Here is a 6,395-nt window from a genome sequence, read left to right as displayed (position 1 = left end):
AACCTTTACAAACAAGATTGGGGCAATCTCCACAACTTAATTGGAGGCTCCCAACGACACCACGAAGCTTCACCACAATGGACTATGGCTCCGAGGTGACCTCAGCCGTCTAGGGTGCTCAAACACCCAAGAGTAACAAGATCCGCTAGGGATTAGTGGGGGAATCAAATTTCTCTTGGTGGAAGTGTAGATCGGGGCCTTCTCTACCAATCCCGAGCAAATCAACAAGTTTGATTGGCTAGGGAGAGAGATCGGGCGAAAATGGAGCTTGGAGCAACAATGGAGCTTGGGGATGGAAGAGGTGGTCAACTAGAGGAAGAAGACACCCCTTATATAGTGGAGAGACAAATCCAACCGTTATCCACTTACTCAACCCGCGACATGCGGTACTACTGCTCTAGACAAGCGGTACTACCGCAGGGGCTCACGGTACTACCGCCGCAACGGCAGGAGCTAGTCCAGGCAGAGCCGCCAAGACTGAGAGCGGTACTGCCGCTGACGCGGTACTACTGCTCCTTCTTGCGGTACTACCGCAAGGCCAGAATGGACTAGACTAGGAAGGGCACAGATGAATAAAAATACATCCGTGCCTACTTCCGTTGAAAATCGAACAGTGCAAAAATCCGATACGGTACTACCGCGCCTGGCATGCGGTACTACCGCGCAGGGAGCGAATGTAAAAAATTACATTCGCCCCTACTTACGCTCGTGCTACTGAGCCAGACCGGGACTCACGGTACTACCGCGTGCATGGGGCGGTACTACCGTGTAGGGTGCGGATGTAAAAAATTACATCCGCCCCTACAGCCGCACGAGAGGCTGAGTCTGGCTTGAGGCCACGGTACTACAGCTCCATAGGAGCGGTACTACCATGTGCACCTACGATACTACCGCAAGGGCTTGCGGTACTACCGCAAGGGCCTGCGGTACTACCGCTCCTAGGAGCAGTACTACCACATGCCTCAGAATAGCAACACTAGGAATCCTTCTTTTTGCATAACAAAGAAGATAACGGAGGATGCTCCAAAGCGCAAAGGGAAAGGCGGTGCAAAGGGAGAAAACGTGTACGTGATGATTCCACCTGAACCTTTCCACCGCGGACCCCCTCTTAATAGTATGGCTATCCTACGACTCAAATCCACCAAAAGAGACGTAGAACACCGCCGTCTTCAATAGTCTTCGGGGGGTACCAAACCGTCTTGTGCCTAGCGATGAAGCGACTGAAATACTCAAGGCACATGATTAGTCCGCAAAAGCATTGTCATCAATCACCAAAACACCTTAGGGATAAAAATGCCCTTACACCTGGGCACCGCCCAGGATGCAGGCGATAGCACGGGGCTCCTGGAAGCCCCCAGCCCCTTCGTCCTGGTGATGGTCGTCATTCCTTCTTGGCGGTGGTGGCAAAGGGGGAAGGCCTGCGTTGCCCTACGGGCGATCCTCGCCAGGCTGATCCCTCCAAGCCCCCTCGCGAGGCTGGTCCTGCCAGCGGTCCTCGCGAGGTCGCTCACATCACCCTTGGCGAGGGCCTCGGTCATTCCATCGTCCTCCACCTCTTCCTCCTCCTCGGCCGTAGCCCCGATCGTTGCGCTCGAGGGGTCGACCGATGTGTCCTTCTCGAACAGCCCTGAGCTCTTGGCATTTGTTGGTGTTGTGGGTGTGGAGGTCGTGGTACACGTAGTACCGGCTTCCCTTGGACGACTCCGGCTGGTCCCTGCCGTGCTTCGTGTCAGGCTCTGCTGCGAGCACGGCTGCTCCCTTGCGCTTCACATCCTTAGCCTTGGCTTTCTTCTCTTCAGGGTCAGCAGCTGGGAGCTCGGGAAGGGAGAGTCGCCCCTCCTCAGCCCTTGCGCACTTGGTCGCCAGGTTGAACAGCTCCAGAGATGTGCACAGATCCTCATGGATTGCCAGCTCCTCCTTCATCTTGACGTCGCGGACGCCATCAGAGAACGCTAAGATGATGGCCTCCTCAGTCACCTTGGGAATCTTGAGGTGAGTGGTGTTGAAGCGCTGGATGTACTTCTGCAATGTCTCCCCTGGTTGCTTCTGATGCGGCGCAGGTCACCCATGACAGGTGGACGGGCGCGAGTGCCCTGGGAGTTGGCGATGAAGCAGGTGCACATCTCGTCCCAAGAGGAGATCGTGCTGGGAGGCAGGTTCAGGAGCCAGGTGCGGGCACCATCTTTGAGCGCCATGGGAAACCAATTCACCATGACCTTTTCGTCTCTGTTGGCCACTTTGATGCCTAGCTCGTAGAGCTGCAGGAACTCCACGGGGTCGGCAGTGCCGTCGTGGTGAGGAGGCAGATCCGGCTTGAACTTGCCCGGTCAGGCGACGCTGCATAGCTCGGTGGTGAAGGCGCGGCAGCCTGCGGTGGCCACCGGTGCCCTTTGAAGACGTGGGGCTTGCTCCTGGGGATTCCCGCGCGCTCTTGCTAGGGGCAACGCGGGGCCTTGATGCGCTGGCACAGGGATGCGATCTTGATGTGCTGGAGCAGGGAGCACGCGAGCACCTTCTTGGGGACGAGGGATTTCTTGGTAGCTCCTTTCTTGTCGCGCGGGCACTGGACACGGTGGGTCTCGTCCAGGGGCCGCACGCCTTGGATCCAGGGCACCTTCTTGGGGAGGAGGTGGCAGAGGCACCTCCTGAGCTGCATCACCCACGCAGGATGGAGAGCGAGGTAGCGAGAGGGACGGCGCAGGAGAGCCTCCTGCGGCGCTGACAAGCTCGGTGATGCGAGCGAGCCACTCCTCGTAGAGGTCGTCGACGGGACGGTAGTGCAGGAGCTCGCGCGCCATGAGCAACACGACATGCGCGTCCGTGGGAGTGCGACGGGCGTGCGACGATGAACCAGCTGGAGTCAGCGATGGAGTGGCGGTGCGGCCTTCCCGCTGCATCGAGGGATGCAGCGACGATGTTTGCTGCTCGTTCCATGCCGGGACGATGGCGACGTTGGCGGCAGGCGATGGAGAATGACGGGGAGGCCCACCAACGGGAGCCGTCTGGGCGACGCGGGCGGCGAGAGCAGCTCGACGCTCGGCACGAGCTCGACGAGCGTCAGCCATGGATGCGACGAACGATCGAACGCGGAACAACGGAAGAAAGATTCCGACGCACCCCTACCTGGCGCGCCAAATGTCAGATATCGGGTTCCGGCAAAACCCTTAAGGTTCAAACTCTGGGGTGCGCACGGAGATCTTCCCCCTACCGATCCACGTCCCAACGCCTCGCTGAGAATCTAAGCTACATGATGAACACAAGGGATGCAGGGTTTATACTGGTCCGGGCCACCGTTGTGGTGTAATACCCTAATCCAGTGTGTGGTGTGGTGGATTGCCTCAGGGGCTGATGATGAACAGTACAGAGGAAGAACAACCTCGCGAGAGGTGTTCTTGGGCTGGTGTGGTGTACTACTTGGGTGAGTTCGATCGCCTCTGGATCTGATGAGAACTCCCCGGGTCTGATCAGAACTCTCCCCTCTACTGCGGTGACTAGCCCTATATATAGAGGCCCTGGTCCTCTTCCAAAAATATTGAGCAGGAAGGGAACCAACAACGGCCATTTTGAAGAGGAACATCTAGTACAAGTTATCCTGACTAAAGTTGGTCTTCGGCTGCCAAAGACACTGGCGATGACGCCGTCTTGAGCTCCACGGTGACCTCCATCCTTCCGCTCTGCTGGTCTTGGTCTCGTTGCACCGAAATGGTAAACTTTGCTTGATGCCTCGGTACTCCGCGCCTGCGCTTGCCCCCTTTGCACCAAAGAGGAAACGAGGACACTGCGCAGGATGGCGCCCGCCTGGTCTCGGTCGTCATGGCTTGCGTCACGAGCACCTCGCGAGGTACCCCTGCCTTGATCTCTCCGCCTCCTCAAGAGCCTGCCTGGTGAGGCCGTCCCTGAGGAAGCCTTGCATCGTCCGCCCCGCGAGGCTTGGCCCCTCGCGAGGGTCTTGAGCTTGAGTTGATGAAGATGGACCGTACTGGGCCACCACTTGAGCCACGTCGCAGGCCGCAGGCAGGCAAGTCTGGGGACCCCCGTTCCCAGAACACCGACAGCCTGACCAACTCTCTGTTTGTCTATTACCAAAACCGGTCTCACCGAGTTCGTGTAATCGGTCTCACCGAGATTACGTTATGCCCTAACCCTAACGATATCGGTCCCACTGAGTTGACATGTCGATCCCACCGAAATGCCTAACAGTCACATTATGAACTAAATCGGTCTGACCGAGTTTGACGATTTGGTCCCACTGAGTTTGGTAAATTGTGTGTAATGGTTAGATTTTGTGTGGAGGCTATATATACCCCTCCACCCACTCTTCATTCATAGAGAGAGCCATCGGAACATGCCTACACTTTCAACATACATTTTCTGAGAGAGAACCCCCTACACTTGTGTTGAGGTCAAGATATTCCATTCCTACCACATAAATCTTGATCTCTAGCCTTCCCCAAGTTTCTTTCCACTCAAATCATCTTTCCACCAAATCCAATCCTATGAGAGAGAGTTGAGTGTTGGGGAGACTATCATTTGAAGCACAATAGCAAGGAGTTCATCATCAACACACCATCTATTACCTTTTGGAGAGTGGTGTCTCCTAGATTGGTTAGGTGTCACTTGGGAGCCTCCGACAAGATTGTGGAGTGGACCAAGGAGTTTGTAATGGCAAGGAGATCGCCTACTTCATGAAGATCTACCCGAGTGAGGCAAGACCTTCATGGGCGACGGCCATGGTGGGATAGACAATGTTGCTTCTTCGTGGACCCTTCGTAGGTGGAGCCCTCCGTGGACTCGCGCAACCGTTACCCTTCGTGGGTTGAAGTCTCCATCAACGTGGATGTACGATAGCACCACCTATCAGAACCATGGATAAAAAATCTCCGTGTCAATGTTGCGTTTGCTTCCTCAAACTCCTTCCTTTACCTTCATATGCAATTGTTTTACATTCCGCTGCTATACTCTTAGAATTGCATGTGTAGGTTGATTGCTTGACTTGTGCTAAGTTGCTAAAATCTGCCAAGTACTAAAATTGGGAAAAGGCTAGATTTTTATTTGGTCAAGTAGTCTAATCACCCCCCCCCCCTCTAGACATACTTTTGATCCTACAAAAGCTCGACGTTAATCCAGCCGCCGCGATGGAGCAACACAGGAGCCTTATGACTCCTTACATCTTCGACAATGAGGCATGCGGGAGAGTATAAACGCGTGCAAAGTGAGAGTGGACCGAGCACCCGCTGATCCACATATTGCATTTTTAAAGGAGGATAACCCCCGGTCTCTGCATCAGAATGATGCATGCAACCATATATTATTAATAGTGCTAAATCCAGCAGCCGAACACCATCGACCCGGAAATAAAGCAAAAAAAAACTGAGGTCGTATACCGCGCGACAGTACCTCCTCCAGATAGCCGCTAGTCCCTATGATACAACACACAATATAAACGAAAACACACAACTCCTAGGCTACGCCTTCAACAAGGAATCGCCAAATGTGCGCTGATGATGGCGAGTCCACCACAAGGTTGAACTCTGGATTTCATCCCCAAAGCCAAGCTTCAATCCACCACCTTCAGCAAGGACACGACACAGGCGCGCGACGACGTAGTCTGATCAGAGATCTTGTGTTTCCACTGGAGTGCATAAACTCGTCGTTGAAGCTGTCTGTACCATCCGCCCTTATCCGTCTACCAACACCTCAATAGCCGAATACCTCTGGAGGAGACAATAGAAGACAAAGACGTCACATACCGCTTGCCTCCCGCTACTGTCGCACCACCTTCGATCCGACAGCAACAGGCTAAACATGACACCTCCGCCAGAGCCATCGTGCATTACCTGCCGGTAGCAAGCATGACTTGTCGTCTCCATATAAGACGTTGTGTGTATCATTCGCTGGTAGCACATCCACCGATGGCTTCACCTGCCGGCGACAGGCACCGCCCGACAACTCTAAAAGAGGCACATGTGTCACCTGCCGAGCCGCATCGAACCCGATCTGTTGATGGAAGGGACGTCCCATACCGCCACCAGCCTCAGAAGGCCGTGACCACCTTGAGATCCAGACTCCGAATCGCCCTCACGATCCCGGAGTCCGCCGCCGTTTGATGAAGAGGGGCCGCCGCCCCAATTCCCGGCACTACAGGGAGCACCTACCGTCGCGCCAGCCACTGCCGTCGCCCATACAACGGCAACAACCGTCGTGATCCCGCATCCAGCCGTGTCGATGCCGGAGGAAGCTCCGGCCGCCACGCGCGTCCTACGATGTCCTCGGGAGTGGGATCCCAAGATCCACCACCACTGACGCCGCCATGAGGACCCACCACTTGGCAAGTCATCCGCGACGGAGGGGACGCCGCCACCGCCATGACCGAAGCCGCTGCTCCGGGGACCAAG

This window comes from Triticum dicoccoides, chromosome 1B (genome assembly GCF_002162155.2).
Source record: "Triticum dicoccoides isolate Atlit2015 ecotype Zavitan chromosome 1B, WEW_v2.0, whole genome shotgun sequence".
In the NCBI taxonomy this organism is placed as follows: domain Eukaryota; kingdom Viridiplantae; phylum Streptophyta; class Magnoliopsida; order Poales; family Poaceae; genus Triticum; species Triticum dicoccoides.
The sequence above is the reverse complement of the archived record's forward strand: the minus strand, read 5'-3'. Positions refer to the sequence as shown.